This window comes from Pleurodeles waltl, chromosome 6 (assembly GCF_031143425.1).
Source record: "Pleurodeles waltl isolate 20211129_DDA chromosome 6, aPleWal1.hap1.20221129, whole genome shotgun sequence".
NCBI classification, from domain to species: domain Eukaryota; kingdom Metazoa; phylum Chordata; class Amphibia; order Caudata; family Salamandridae; genus Pleurodeles; species Pleurodeles waltl.
In genome coordinates, this window is record NC_090445.1 from 85,853,761 (window position 1) to 85,867,852 (window position 14,092).

The 14,092-nt window shown below is 47.7% G+C and overlaps 4 non-coding genes across 4 annotated transcripts; 2 read left to right on the forward strand and 2 right to left on the reverse strand.

The window, feature by feature from the left end:
* Positions 1–2,771: 2,771 nt before the first annotated feature.
* TRNAL-CAA (transfer RNA leucine (anticodon CAA)) lies at positions 2,772–2,881 on the forward strand. Its single transcript has 2 exons — positions 2,772–2,809; positions 2,836–2,881. It is a non-coding gene; the product is annotated as a tRNA-Leu (tRNA).
* A 297-nt stretch (positions 2,882–3,178) lies between these two features.
* TRNAK-CUU (transfer RNA lysine (anticodon CUU)) lies at positions 3,179–3,251 on the reverse strand. Its single transcript has one exon. It is a non-coding gene; the product is annotated as a tRNA-Lys (tRNA).
* A 5,647-nt stretch (positions 3,252–8,898) lies between these two features.
* Positions 8,899–9,008, forward strand: TRNAL-CAA (transfer RNA leucine (anticodon CAA)). Its single transcript has 2 exons — positions 8,899–8,936; positions 8,963–9,008. It is a non-coding gene; the product is annotated as a tRNA-Leu (tRNA).
* A 297-nt stretch (positions 9,009–9,305) lies between these two features.
* TRNAK-CUU (transfer RNA lysine (anticodon CUU)) lies at positions 9,306–9,378 on the reverse strand. The gene has a single exon. It is a non-coding gene; the product is annotated as a tRNA-Lys (tRNA).
* Between the last annotated feature and the right edge of the window lie 4,714 nt (positions 9,379–14,092).

Below are 14,092 nucleotides of genomic sequence, written 5' to 3' on the forward strand. Positions count from 1 at the left end.
GGTTATGAAGGAGAATCTGGGGAAGTTACCTTTTATGATGACTCCGTGGGGTCATTTGAGCGAGACCTTGTCTATGCCCTCGATGCTGGTGTTCGGCACACAGTCAATGTGGCCTTAGATAAAGCTACCCAGACGATTAAGCATCTCTTATTGGGTTTCACTGATCAGCAGGGCTGGGTCCCACATTGCAGCAGCCAGGAAGAGCTGCCGTTTTCGCAAGACCCTTCCGGCTCAAGTTCTGTTGCAAACCCTCACCAAGCTGATTTGAACAAATTGTAGAATCCTTGACTAGGGCGAACTGTTTCTCATCCTCATAGTCTCTTCATCTAAGAGCTGAGAGTAAGGAGGATTCAGATTCCTCGTCTTCCTCTAACAATCCGGATAAGGACACTGATTCTCCTCCCTGTAAATGAAAAGCCAAATCACGGCACACTCAAGTGGCTTCTCAGCCTCTGAAAGTACTCACTTTCGAACCCGAAGATACTGTCCGCCCTAGATCTTACTCCTGGGCTCCGCCTTCGGAGGTAGCCGAATACGTTCAAGCACACATTCGGCATTGTTTCGACAAAGATGTCAGGTCTCGGCTGAGATCTGAATGTCCTAGACATGATTTTCCCTCAAAGGTTACTGAGACTACGGAGATAGATCCCACCCTGGTAACCTATCTTAAGAATTTCTCCAAAGACCTTAAAAAGGGCATTGATCGTGCCTGGTGAGGCTGTCAGGACAAACTCCTGGATGTCTCAGGCCCTCCTACTAAGATCTTGGAGCTGGGTTTTTAGGCTAAGGCATCAGGTATCCCTGTTAACCCTGAAGTTCTGGTTGGTTGGGCCCAGAGAGCCTTGTGCTTTCTGGAAAACCCAAAGTGAGCTATCTCTAGTGAGTGGCGGCGCTCCATTTTTAATCAAGATGGATCCCAAACTGACAGATTTGGCCTCGTCTGAATCAGGTCCTTTGGCTGAGGGACTGCTTTTTGGCTCTCCTTTTCTCAAGGAACTTTCGGGGTGCCACAGCGCACAGTTTGGGAATCACTGCTGTCCACGCTCCAGCACCATTTCCAGGGAAGTGTTAATAAACTGAAAACATTTTTTTTACAAATAAAGAACAGGGCGGTAGTATTTATAGTGACTGTGTTTCACAAACTTGAGAAAGTTGGCTCAACAGAAGAATTAAAGTGACTGCTTCACAGCAGGTGGGAGGCACTGTAATCCAGAACTGGACCTTAACACCAAGGACCCTGGGTAGAACAAAGAGGCGTTATGAAGTTGATTCCACAAAAATCATTCATTAAAAACTTTTTGTTTTTGTGTTAAAAAAAAAAAGTGCCAAGGAAAACAATTCTATAATTTATTACTTTACACCAGGCTCACTCTGAAACATTCTTAACCTAAACTTTATACAACCACAGAACCCATTTGTTAAAAGTGTGTATTTGTATTAATGTTCAAACAGACCAAAACTCCATAATAAAACATTAAATATAAGGTGCACAATGCTCTGTGGATACTGAGCAGATACTGGAACACAGTATGTAATGTCATCTTATTTTGTGTGCATCTTGTGAACCAGTGAAGTAAGGAGAACACTTGGTAAATAAGTAGCCTCTCAAAATATAACTTCGTATGCAGCCTCATAAATATAGGTTCAATCAATGTAGAATTAACATCGGGTCTCATAATGGCACAAAATGCCATCCGTACCTGTAATACCTTCGTAGACTGGGAAACAGCTGATTGGTTCATGCATCGAAAGAAATCTGGCATATAGGGTAACAACTGAAGCTATTCGTCTCTGTTCTTTGTTTTATTTCTAATAAAAGATCTGGAATTAAAAAATGTATGCACATATACTTATCTGTGTGAAAACAGTGTGCTGTAAATGGGTGTGTCACTTGTTCACATGGGCAAAGTTTGACTCCAGGCTCATGTTCAGGGGTGGGTTCCACTCGCCGGAGGAATGTCGGGCTTTTTTCACTTTTAAAAGCAAGAGAAGCCAGCTTTGAGCTACCGTGCCAGGTAGATCGCCTGGCTGACCATGGACCTCACTGGATGACCCCTGCTGAAAGGGGAAAGTCCACGCTGCAGCAAGCGCCCACTTCTCTTAGAGGCCAACTCAGCAGGAAGATGCGGTGGGGTAGCCTGCAATCCGGCCCATGTGCGGCTGGCGATTTCTGCCAGGGTATTTGGTGTTTATCTTCTGCTGCGGCTGGGAGCGGTAGCTCTCAGAGAAGGTGGTCCGTGCCTGTTGAGAGCGGTGATATATTTTTCCTAAGCACTTGCATGGTTGACTTTAGCGGAATGGAAGATTGCATGCTTAAATGCATCCTGCTCTCCGGTGTGTCGCTAAGAGGCAGCAAGTGCAGCACCTAGAAGGCGCCAGACGTAGCGCCCCCGGCCTGCACTCCAGAGGCCGGGGTAATTGATAATGGACCCTGCTGAGCAAGTGCGAGGACAGCGGCCCTGGGTGGCTGTGGGGGCGCAGCAGGGTGCCGTGGCGCGCAGTTTGGGTTCCCTGCAGCCGGCACGAGCCTCTGAGGAGGAGCGAGAGACGAGCACTGGAAAGGCAGCGGAGCCGAGGGCTGCGGTTCCTGGTTGGTGTAAAGCGGGGATTAGGGTTAAAGAGTGTGAGGTTGGGCCCTCGGGCCCTGGCTGCCAGGTGAGACACGAAGGTGTGTCCTGCTAAAGGGCACCCCGATAAAACCCAGAAACAGAGCTCGCGGAGGCGTGTCACATGCGTGATGATATCATATCCGGCCTCCACCTATCTCAGTTGTCAGGATGGCCGAGCGGTCTAAGGCGCCAGACTCAAGAGCTGTCTCTTCCCCTCAGCTGGGTGTTCTGGTCTCCGATTGGAGGCGTGGGTTCAAATCCCACTTCTGACACAACATTGTTTTTGCTTACTTAAACTCTCCATATTTACACACAGGTCATGGGAGTGCGGCGCAGCAGCGGAGTTAGAGGACGGGGAGCAGCGACCCCCTACAAGTGTGAACATGAAGAGAGCTCTCGTCCCCGCCCGTGTGCAGACATAAAGAGCTCTCGTCCCCGCCCGTGTGCAGACATAAATAACGAAATTGTAAAGTGAAGTCCCGAAAGGGCGCTGTTAATTTTTATAAAACCACTGTTGGAGGTGCGAACCCGAAGATTAAAAAACAGTACAGCACAAAAAAATGTATCAGCGCCCAACGTGGGGCTCGAACCCACGACCCTGAGATTAAGAGTCTCATGCTCTACCGACTGAGCTAGCCGGGCCACATTAAAGGGCCCTTGCGGTCCTATTTTAAAGCTTCCGCTTCCAGTGCTGCAGCTCCCTCTGTCTCTACCTCTCGCTCTGCCTCAGTCTCATCACACCCCCTGCCTGCCTCTGGATGGACCAAGCTGACACTCCACACTCACTGCTAGGAAGCCGCCTCTCCGCTCCCCGTTCGCCCTCTCCCTTCACTTCAATGGAAATATTCCAAAGCAGACGCTCTCCGCCTCCAGCCCCTGGCACCCCTGGCAGCTCTGCACCTCTGCAGGAGGCTCAAGGACGCGTGTCTGTCCAGCAGCTAGAGAATGGGGCTTTTCTGCATCTCATTTATACTTCCTTTTTTCGCTGGATTCAAGGACATGACAAACACACACTCCCACAGAGAGACTGTGAAGGACAGACTGAGCCCGCAGCGCCTCACAGCCGGCCTACAGTGAGCTACAGCAGCTGAACACAGTCAACGTACAACTCAATAGCACAGCTACAGGGCGCTTGTGAGGCCCTGGCAGGGACTGTCTCAGAAGGCCACACTGGCGCAGTGCAAACAGCTGCACCAAAGCTGCGCAGAAGCATCACAGGAACAGACTGGCACAGTGCAGACAGCTACACCACTGTAATCAAGAAGCACCTCAGGTACAGGCTGGTGCAGAACAGACTGGTGCAATGCAAAGCCCTGTACCCTGGAGGTGTGGAAGGATCACAGGTGCAGACTGGCACAGGACAGGCTCGTGCAATGCAGAGAGCTACAGCACTGATGTGAAGTGTCAAGATACAGACTGACACAGGGCAGACTGGTGCAATGCAGAGAGCTACAGCACTGATGTGAAGTATCACAGGAATGGCTGGAGCATAGTAGACTGCTGCCATGCAGAGCTACAGCACTGATGTGAAGCATCACATGTGCAGACTGGCACAAGGCAGACTGGCACAATGCAAAGACCTACAGCACTGATATGAAGCATCACAGCTACAGACTGGCACGTGACAGATTGGCACAATGTAGGCAGCTGCAATATGGTGTTTAATAAGCCTCACAGGTGCAGACTGGCATAGGGCATAGCTACAGCACTGATGTGAAGTATGAACGTCGGGACTGGCACAAGGTAGACTGGCACTGTGCAAAGATTTGAAGCATGGAGCTGTAGAAGGATCACAGGTGCAGACTGGCATAGGGCTGACTGACACAAAGTAGAGACCTAAAGGACAGATGGGACCTATCACAAGCACAGACTGGCATAGGGCACGCTGGCATAATGCAGAAAGTTACAGCACAATTCATATATGATGATTTTATATGTATTATTGAGATAGCCATCCATATTTTTTCTTAATAGTCAATAGCAGATTATTAGCACTGTTTCCTTTCATTAACAGGATCGGATAACAAGGGCGCATGAGTACTAGGAGAGACGATACCGGCATGGAACGTGCACCAGGGTTCGGTTGGTGGCTTCAATTTGTTTTCTTCGTTGGAGTTGGAAGATTTCAATTCTTAGAGTGCAGGTTATTTTGTTTGGTTATTGCAAAGAAAGATGAAGGACTAAGGAGGCAGAGATATTTATATGGAGAGCAGGCCTGGGATTGGGCATGTTATGGACTACTGGGAATGTTGGGATATGTAGTTTTTAACATTGATTGGCTGCTGTGACAATCCGCGCCTCCGTGTCCTTAATAGAATTGAAAATTCGTGACGCAATAGCTAGAATTTTTGGGGATTAAAGTACAGGTTTCTGGATGTGTTTAGAGGAGGCAGGGCTAAACCCGGCTTTGAGGCACCTTTCGTGAGTGGAAAGCGCTGTGGAATATGATGGGAGAGATTGTGAGGCAAACTGCAGGAGTTGTGTTTTCAAAGCCTGAGTAGTATTGGTGAAAAGCAGGAAGTCTGTAAAAAAAATTGGAATAAACCTTAAACAAAAAAATACTGATTGCTTAACTGGGGGCTCGAACCCGTGACCCTGATATTAAAAGGCTCGTGCACTACCAAGTGAGATAACCCTGCTCCTTTAGATAGGCTTGGGCAATATATCTCTTTTCTGTGATGCACCAGGGAGTGTTGTCAGTAGAAGTCATTTCTTTTTAAGACCTCTGACTTCAGTCATGATCCTCTCCCTTTCTCTACCTCTTGCTCTGCTCCAGTCTCATTGACCACTTTCCCTAGACCTGCCTCTAGCTACAAACATGCATCTCTCTCGCTCAGCCTGTCTCAGGGTATATACATGTATCTGTCTCTTTGGACCTGCCTCTGGGTACATACATTTGTCTGTCCAAACTTTCCTCTGTGCACATATATGCATCTGACTCTCTGGATAGGACTCTGGTTACATATATGCACCTGTCTCCGCTTACAGTCGCCTGCCTGTCTATGTCTCTTTACTTCAATGGAAATACTCTAAAGCAGCCCACCCCCTGCGCACGTCCCTACCTACTTTGCCGTTCTCAAATGCCACTTTATTAGTGGAATTTATTCTATTCTAAGCAGGCCTCCCCCCACACTTTACTACTGGCTTGTGGCCCTCCCTGAGCATATTAGCCTGCTTTGAAGTTTGTCAGCTTTACTTCCCACTTTATTTGAAGTTCCTATTGGCAGTTTCCTCTGCCCCTTTCAAATTCCCACTTTTCTGACCTGACACTCTACAGCAGTGCTTCCCAACCTTTTGACTTGTGTGAACCCCCACTTTATCACTACTGGAACCTGGGGACCCCCAATGAACCATTATTGGAATCTGGGGACCCCCCACTGAGTCATTACTGAAAGCTGGGGACCTAATCTGTTACTATTATTTGATTTTCTAAGTAATCACGGCCCCCAGAGGAGGCTTTGCGGACTCCTAGGGGTCCCCGGACCACAGGTTGGGAACCACTGCTCTACAGCATGGATGGTTATGAAGGAGAATCTGGGGAAGTTACCTTTTATGATGACTCCGTGGGGTCATTTGAGCGAGACCTTGTCTATGCCCTCGATGCTGGTGTTCGGCACACAGTCAATGTGGCCTTAGATAAAGCTACCCAGACGATTAAGCATCTCTTATTGGGTTTCACTGATCAGCAGGGCTGGGTCCCACATTGCAGCAGCCAGGAAGAGCTGCCGTTTTCGCAAGACCCTTCCGGCTCAAGTTCTGTTGCAAACCCTCACCAAGCTGATTTGAACAAATTGTAGAATCCTTGACTAGGGCGAACTGTTTCTCATCCTCATAGTCTCTTCATCTAAGAGCTGAGAGTAAGGAGGATTCAGATTCCTCGTCTTCCTCTAACAATCCGGATAAGGACACTGATTCTCCTCCCTGTAAATGAAAAGCCAAATCACGGCACACTCAAGTGGCTTCTCAGCCTCTGAAAGTACTCACTTTCGAACCCGAAGATACTGTCCGCCCTAGATCTTACTCCTGGGCTCCGCCTTCGGAGGTAGCCGAATACGTTCAAGCACACATTCGGCATTGTTTCGACAAAGATGTCAGGTCTCGGCTGAGATCTGAATGTCCTAGACATGATTTTCCCTCAAAGGTTACTGAGACTACGGAGATAGATCCCACCCTGGTAACCTATCTTAAGAATTTCTCCAAAGACCTTAAAAAGGGCATTGATCGTGCCTGGTGAGGCTGTCAGGACAAACTCCTGGATGTCTCAGGCCCTCCTACTAAGATCTTGGAGCTGGGTTTTTAGGCTAAGGCATCAGGTATCCCTGTTAACCCTGAAGTTCTGGTTGGTTGGGCCCAGAGAGCCTTGTGCTTTCTGGAAAACCCAAAGTGAGCTATCTCTAGTGAGTGGCGGCGCTCCATTTTTAATCAAGATGGATCCCAAACTGACAGATTTGGCCTCGTCTGAATCAGGTCCTTTGGCTGAGGGACTGCTTTTTGGCTCTCCTTTTCTCAAGGAACTTTCGGGGTGCCACAGCGCACAGTTTGGGAATCACTGCTGTCCACGCTCCAGCACCATTTCCAGGGAAGTGTTAATAAACTGAAAACATTTTTTTTACAAATAAAGAACAGGGCGGTAGTATTTATAGTGACTGTGTTTCACAAACTTGAGAAAGTTGGCTCAACAGAAGAATTAAAGTGACTGCTTCACAGCAGGTGGGAGGCACTGTAATCCAGAACTGGACCTTAACACCAAGGACCCTGGGTAGAACAAAGAGGCGTTATGAAGTTGATTCCACAAAAATCATTCATTAAAAACTTTTTGTTTTTGTGTTAAAAAAAAAAAGTGCCAAGGAAAACAATTCTATAATTTATTACTTTACACCAGGCTCACTCTGAAACATTCTTAACCTAAACTTTATACAACCACAGAACCCATTTGTTAAAAGTGTGTATTTGTATTAATGTTCAAACAGACCAAAACTCCATAATAAAACATTAAATATAAGGTGCACAATGCTCTGTGGATACTGAGCAGATACTGGAACACAGTATGTAATGTCATCTTATTTTGTGTGCATCTTGTGAACCAGTGAAGTAAGGAGAACACTTGGTAAATAAGTAGCCTCTCAAAATATAACTTCGTATGCAGCCTCATAAATATAGGTTCAATCAATGTAGAATTAACATCGGGTCTCATAATGGCACAAAATGCCATCCGTACCTGTAATACCTTCGTAGACTGGGAAACAGCTGATTGGTTCATGCATCGAAAGAAATCTGGCATATAGGGTAACAACTGAAGCTATTCGTCTCTGTTCTTTGTTTTATTTCTAATAAAAGATCTGGAATTAAAAAATGTATGCACATATACTTATCTGTGTGAAAACAGTGTGCTGTAAATGGGTGTGTCACTTGTTCACATGGGCAAAGTTTGACTCCAGGCTCATGTTCAGGGGTGGGTTCCACTCGCCGGAGGAATGTCGGGCTTTTTTCACTTTTAAAAGCAAGAGAAGCCAGCTTTGAGCTACCGTGCCAGGTAGATCGCCTGGCTGACCATGGACCTCACTGGATGACCCCTGCTGAAAGGGGAAAGTCCACGCTGCAGCAAGCGCCCACTTCTCTTAGAGGCCAACTCAGCAGGAAGATGCGGTGGGGTAGCCTGCAATCCGGCCCATGTGCGGCTGGCGATTTCTGCCAGGGTATTTGGTGTTTATCTTCTGCTGCGGCTGGGAGCGGTAGCTCTCAGAGAAGGTGGTCCGTGCCTGTTGAGAGCGGTGATATATTTTTCCTAAGCACTTGCATGGTTGACTTTAGCGGAATGGAAGATTGCATGCTTAAATGCATCCTGCTCTCCGGTGTGTCGCTAAGAGGCAGCAAGTGCAGCACCTAGAAGGCGCCAGACGTAGCGCCCCCGGCCTGCACTCCAGAGGCCGGGGTAATTGATAATGGACCCTGCTGAGCAAGTGCGAGGACAGCGGCCCTGGGTGGCTGTGGGGGCGCAGCAGGGTGCCGTGGCGCGCAGTTTGGGTTCCCTGCAGCCGGCACGAGCCTCTGAGGAGGAGCGAGAGACGAGCACTGGAAAGGCAGCGGAGCCGAGGGCTGCGGTTCCTGGTTGGTGTAAAGCGGGGATTAGGGTTAAAGAGTGTGAGGTTGGGCCCTCGGGCCCTGGCTGCCAGGTGAGACACGAAGGTGTGTCCTGCTAAAGGGCACCCCGATAAAACCCAGAAACAGAGCTCGCGGAGGCGTGTCACATGCGTGATGATATCATATCCGGCCTCCACCTATCTCAGTTGTCAGGATGGCCGAGCGGTCTAAGGCGCCAGACTCAAGAGCTGTCTCTTCCCCTCAGCTGGGTGTTCTGGTCTCCGATTGGAGGCGTGGGTTCAAATCCCACTTCTGACACAACATTGTTTTTGCTTACTTAAACTCTCCATATTTACACACAGGTCATGGGAGTGCGGCGCAGCAGCGGAGTTAGAGGACGGGGAGCAGCGACCCCCTACAAGTGTGAACATGAAGAGAGCTCTCGTCCCCGCCCGTGTGCAGACATAAAGAGCTCTCGTCCCCGCCCGTGTGCAGACATAAATAACGAAATTGTAAAGTGAAGTCCCGAAAGGGCGCTGTTAATTTTTATAAAACCACTGTTGGAGGTGCGAACCCGAAGATTAAAAAACAGTACAGCACAAAAAAATGTATCAGCGCCCAACGTGGGGCTCGAACCCACGACCCTGAGATTAAGAGTCTCATGCTCTACCGACTGAGCTAGCCGGGCCACATTAAAGGGCCCTTGCGGTCCTATTTTAAAGCTTCCGCTTCCAGTGCTGCAGCTCCCTCTGTCTCTACCTCTCGCTCTGCCTCAGTCTCATCACACCCCCTGCCTGCCTCTGGATGGACCAAGCTGACACTCCACACTCACTGCTAGGAAGCCGCCTCTCCGCTCCCCGTTCGCCCTCTCCCTTCACTTCAATGGAAATATTCCAAAGCAGACGCTCTCCGCCTCCAGCCCCTGGCACCCCTGGCAGCTCTGCACCTCTGCAGGAGGCTCAAGGACGCGTGTCTGTCCAGCAGCTAGAGAATGGGGCTTTTCTGCATCTCATTTATACTTCCTTTTTTCGCTGGATTCAAGGACATGACAAACACACACTCCCACAGAGAGACTGTGAAGGACAGACTGAGCCCGCAGCGCCTCACAGCCGGCCTACAGTGAGCTACAGCAGCTGAACACAGTCAACGTACAACTCAATAGCACAGCTACAGGGCGCTTGTGAGGCCCTGGCAGGGACTGTCTCAGAAGGCCACACTGGCGCAGTGCAAACAGCTGCACCAAAGCTGCGCAGAAGCATCACAGGAACAGACTGGCACAGTGCAGACAGCTACACCACTGTAATCAAGAAGCACCTCAGGTACAGGCTGGTGCAGAACAGACTGGTGCAATGCAAAGCCCTGTACCCTGGAGGTGTGGAAGGATCACAGGTGCAGACTGGCACAGGACAGGCTCGTGCAATGCAGAGAGCTACAGCACTGATGTGAAGTGTCAAGATACAGACTGACACAGGGCAGACTGGTGCAATGCAGAGAGCTACAGCACTGATGTGAAGTATCACAGGAATGGCTGGAGCATAGTAGACTGCTGCCATGCAGAGCTACAGCACTGATGTGAAGCATCACATGTGCAGACTGGCACAAGGCAGACTGGCACAATGCAAAGACCTACAGCACTGATATGAAGCATCACAGCTACAGACTGGCACGTGACAGATTGGCACTATGTAGGCAGCTGCAATATGGTGTTTAATAAGCCTCACAGGTGCAGACTGGCATAGGGCATAGCTACAGCACTGATGTGAAGTATGAACGTCGGGACTGGCACAAGGTAGACTGGCACTGTGCAAAGATTTGAAGCATGGAGCTGTAGAAGGATCACAGGTGCAGACTGGCATAGGGCTGACTGACACAAAGTAGAGACCTAAAGGACAGATGGGACCTATCACAAGCACAGACTGGCATAGGGCACGCTGGCATAATGCAGAAAGTTACAGCACAATTCATATATGATGATTTTATATGTATTATTGAGATAGCCATCCATATTTTTTCTTAATAGTCAATAGCAGATTATTAGCACTGTTTCCTTTCATTAACAGGATCGGATAATAAGGGCGCATGAGTACTAGGAGAGACGATACCGGCATGGAACGTGCACCAGGGTTCGGTTGGTGGCTTCAATTTGTTTTCTTCGTTGGAGTTGGAAGATTTCAATTCTTAGAGTGCAGGTTATTTTGTTTGGTTATTGCAAAGAAAGATGAAGGACTAAGGAGGCAGAGATATTTATATGGAGAGCAGGCCTGGGATTGGGCATGTTATGGACTACTGGGAATGTTGGGATATGTAGTTTTTAACATTGATTGGCTGCTGTGACAATCCGCGCCTCCGTGTCCTTAATAGAATTGAAAATTCGTGACGCAATAGCTAGAATTTTTGGGGATTAAAGTACAGGTTTCTGGATGTGTTTAGAGGAGGCAGGGCTAAACCCGGCTTTGAGGCACCTTTCGTGAGTGGAAAGCGCTGTGGAATATGATGGGAGAGATTGTGAGGCAAACTGCAGGAGTTGTGTTTTCAAAGCCTGAGTAGTATTGGTGAAAAGCAGGAAGTCTGTAAAAAAAATTGGAATAAACCTTAAACAAAAAAATACTAATTGCTTAACTGGGGGCTCGAACCCGTGACCCTGATATTAAAAGGCTCGTGCACTACCAAGTGAGATAACCCTGCTCCTTTAGCTAGGCTTGGGCAATATATCTCTTTTCTGTGATGCACCAGGGAGTGTTGTCAGTAGAAGTCATTTCTTTTTAAGACCTCTGACTTCAGTCATGATCCTCTCCCTTTCTCTACCTCTTGCTCTGCTCCAGTCTCATGGACCACTTTCCCTAGACCTGCCTCTAGCTACAAACATGCATCTCTCTCGCTCAGCCTGTCTCAGGGTATATACATGTATCTGTCTCTTTGGACCTGCCTCTGGGTACATACATTTGTCTGTCCAAACTTTCCTCTGTGCACATATATGCATCTGACTCTCTGGATAGGACTCTGGTTACATATATGCACCTGTCTCCGCTTACAGTCGCCTGCCTGTCTATGTCTCTTTACTTCAATGGAAATACTCTAAAGCAGCCCACCCCCTGCGCACGTCCCTACCTACTTTGCCGTTCTCAAATGCCACTTTATTAGTGGAATTTATTCTATTCTAAGCAGGCCTCCCCCCACACTTTACTACTGGCTTGTGGCCCTCCCTGAGCATATTAGCCTGCTTTGAAGTTTGTCAGCTTTACTTCCCACTTTATTTGAAGTTCCTATTGGCAGTTTCCTCTGCCCCTTTCAAATTCCCACTTTTCTGACCTGACACTCTACAGCAGTGCTTCCCAACCTTTTGACTTGTGTGAACCCCCACTTTATCACTACTGGAACCTGGGGACCCCCAATGAACCATTATTGGAATCTGGGGACCCCCCACTGAGTCATTACTGAAAGCTGGGGACCTAATCTGTTACTATTATTTGATTTTCTAAGTAATCACGGCCCCCAGAGGAGGCTTTGCGGACTCCTAGGGGTCCCCGGACCACAGGTTGGGAACCACTGCTCTACAGCATGGATGGTTATGAAGGAGAATCTGGGGAAGTTACCTTTTATGATGACTCCGTGGGGTCATTTGAGCGAGACCTTGTCTATGCCCTCGATGCTGGTGTTCGGCACACAGTCAATGTGGCCTTAGATAAAGCTACCCAGACGATTAAGCATCTCTTATTGGGTTTCACTGATCAGCAGGGCTGGGTCCCACATTGCAGCAGCCAGGAAGAGCTGCCGTTTTCGCAAGACCCTTCCGGCTCAAGTTCTGTTGCAAACCCTCACCAAGCTGATTTGAACAAATTGTAGAATCCTTGACTAGGGCGAACTGTTTCTCATCCTCATAGTCTCTTCATCTAAGAGCTGAGAGTAAGGAGGATTCAGATTCCTCGTCTTCCTCTAACAATCCGGATAAGGACACTGATTCTCCTCCCTGTAAATGAAAAGCCAAATCACGGCACACTCAAGTGGCTTCTCAGCCTCTGAAAGTACTCACTTTCGAACCCGAAGATACTGTCCGCCCTAGATCTTACTCCTGGGCTCCGCCTTCGGAGGTAGCCGAATACGTTCAAGCACACATTCGGCATTGTTTCGACAAAGATGTCAGGTCTCGGCTGAGATCTGAATGTCCTAGACATGATTTTCCCTCAAAGGTTACTGAGACTACGGAGATAGATCCCACCCTGGTAACCTATCTTAAGAATTTCTCCAAAGACCTTAAAAAGGGCATTGATCGTGCCTGGTGAGGCTGTCAGGACAAACTCCTGGATGTCTCAGGCCCTCCTACTAAGATCTTGGAGCTGGGTTTTTAGGCTAAGGCATCAGGTATCCCTGTTAACCCTGAAGTTCTGGTTGGTTGGGCCCAGAGAGCCTTGTGCTTTCTGGAAAACCCAAAGTGAGCTATCTCTAGTGAGTGGCGGCGCTCCATTTTTAATCAAGATGGATCCCAAACTGACAGATTTGGCCTCGTCTGAATCAGGTCCTTTGGCTGAGGGACTGCTTTTTGGCTCTCCTTTTCTCAAGGAACTTTCGGGGTGCCACAGCGCACAGTTTGGGAATCACTGCTGTCCACGCTCCAGCACCATTTCCAGGGAAGTGTTAATAAACTGAAAACATTTTTTTTACAAATAAAGAACAGGGCGGTAGTATTTATAGTGACTGTGTTTCACAAACTTGAGAAAGTTGGCTCAACAGAAGAATTAAAGTGACTGCTTCACAGCAGGTGGGAGGCACTGTAATCCAGAACTGGACCTTAACACCAAGGACCCTGGGTAGAACAAAGAGGCGTTATGAAGTTGATTCCACAAAAATCATTCATTAAAAACTTTTTGTTTTTGTGTTAAAAAAAAAAAGTGCCAAGGAAAACAATTCTATAATTTATTACTTTACACCAGGCTCACTCTGAAACATTCTTAACCTAAACTTTATACAACCACAGAACCCATTTGTTAAAAGTGTGTATTTGTATTAATGTTCAAACAGACCAAAACTCCATAATAAAACATTAAATATAAGGTGCACAATGCTCTGTGGATACTGAGCAGATACTGGAACACAGTATGTAATGTCATCTTATTTTGTGTGCATCTTGTGAACCAGTGAAGTAAGGAGAACACTTGGTAAATAAGTAGCCTCTCAAAATATAACTTCGTATGCAGCCTCATAAATATAGGTTCAATCAATGTAGAATTAACATCGGGTCTCATAATGGCACAAAATGCCATCCGTACCTGTAATACCTTCGTAGACTGGGAAACAGCTGATTGGTTCATGCATCGAAAGAAATCTGGCATATAGGGTAACAACTGAAGCTATTCGTCTCTGTTCTTTGTTTTATTTCTAATAAAAGATCTGGAATTAAAAAATGT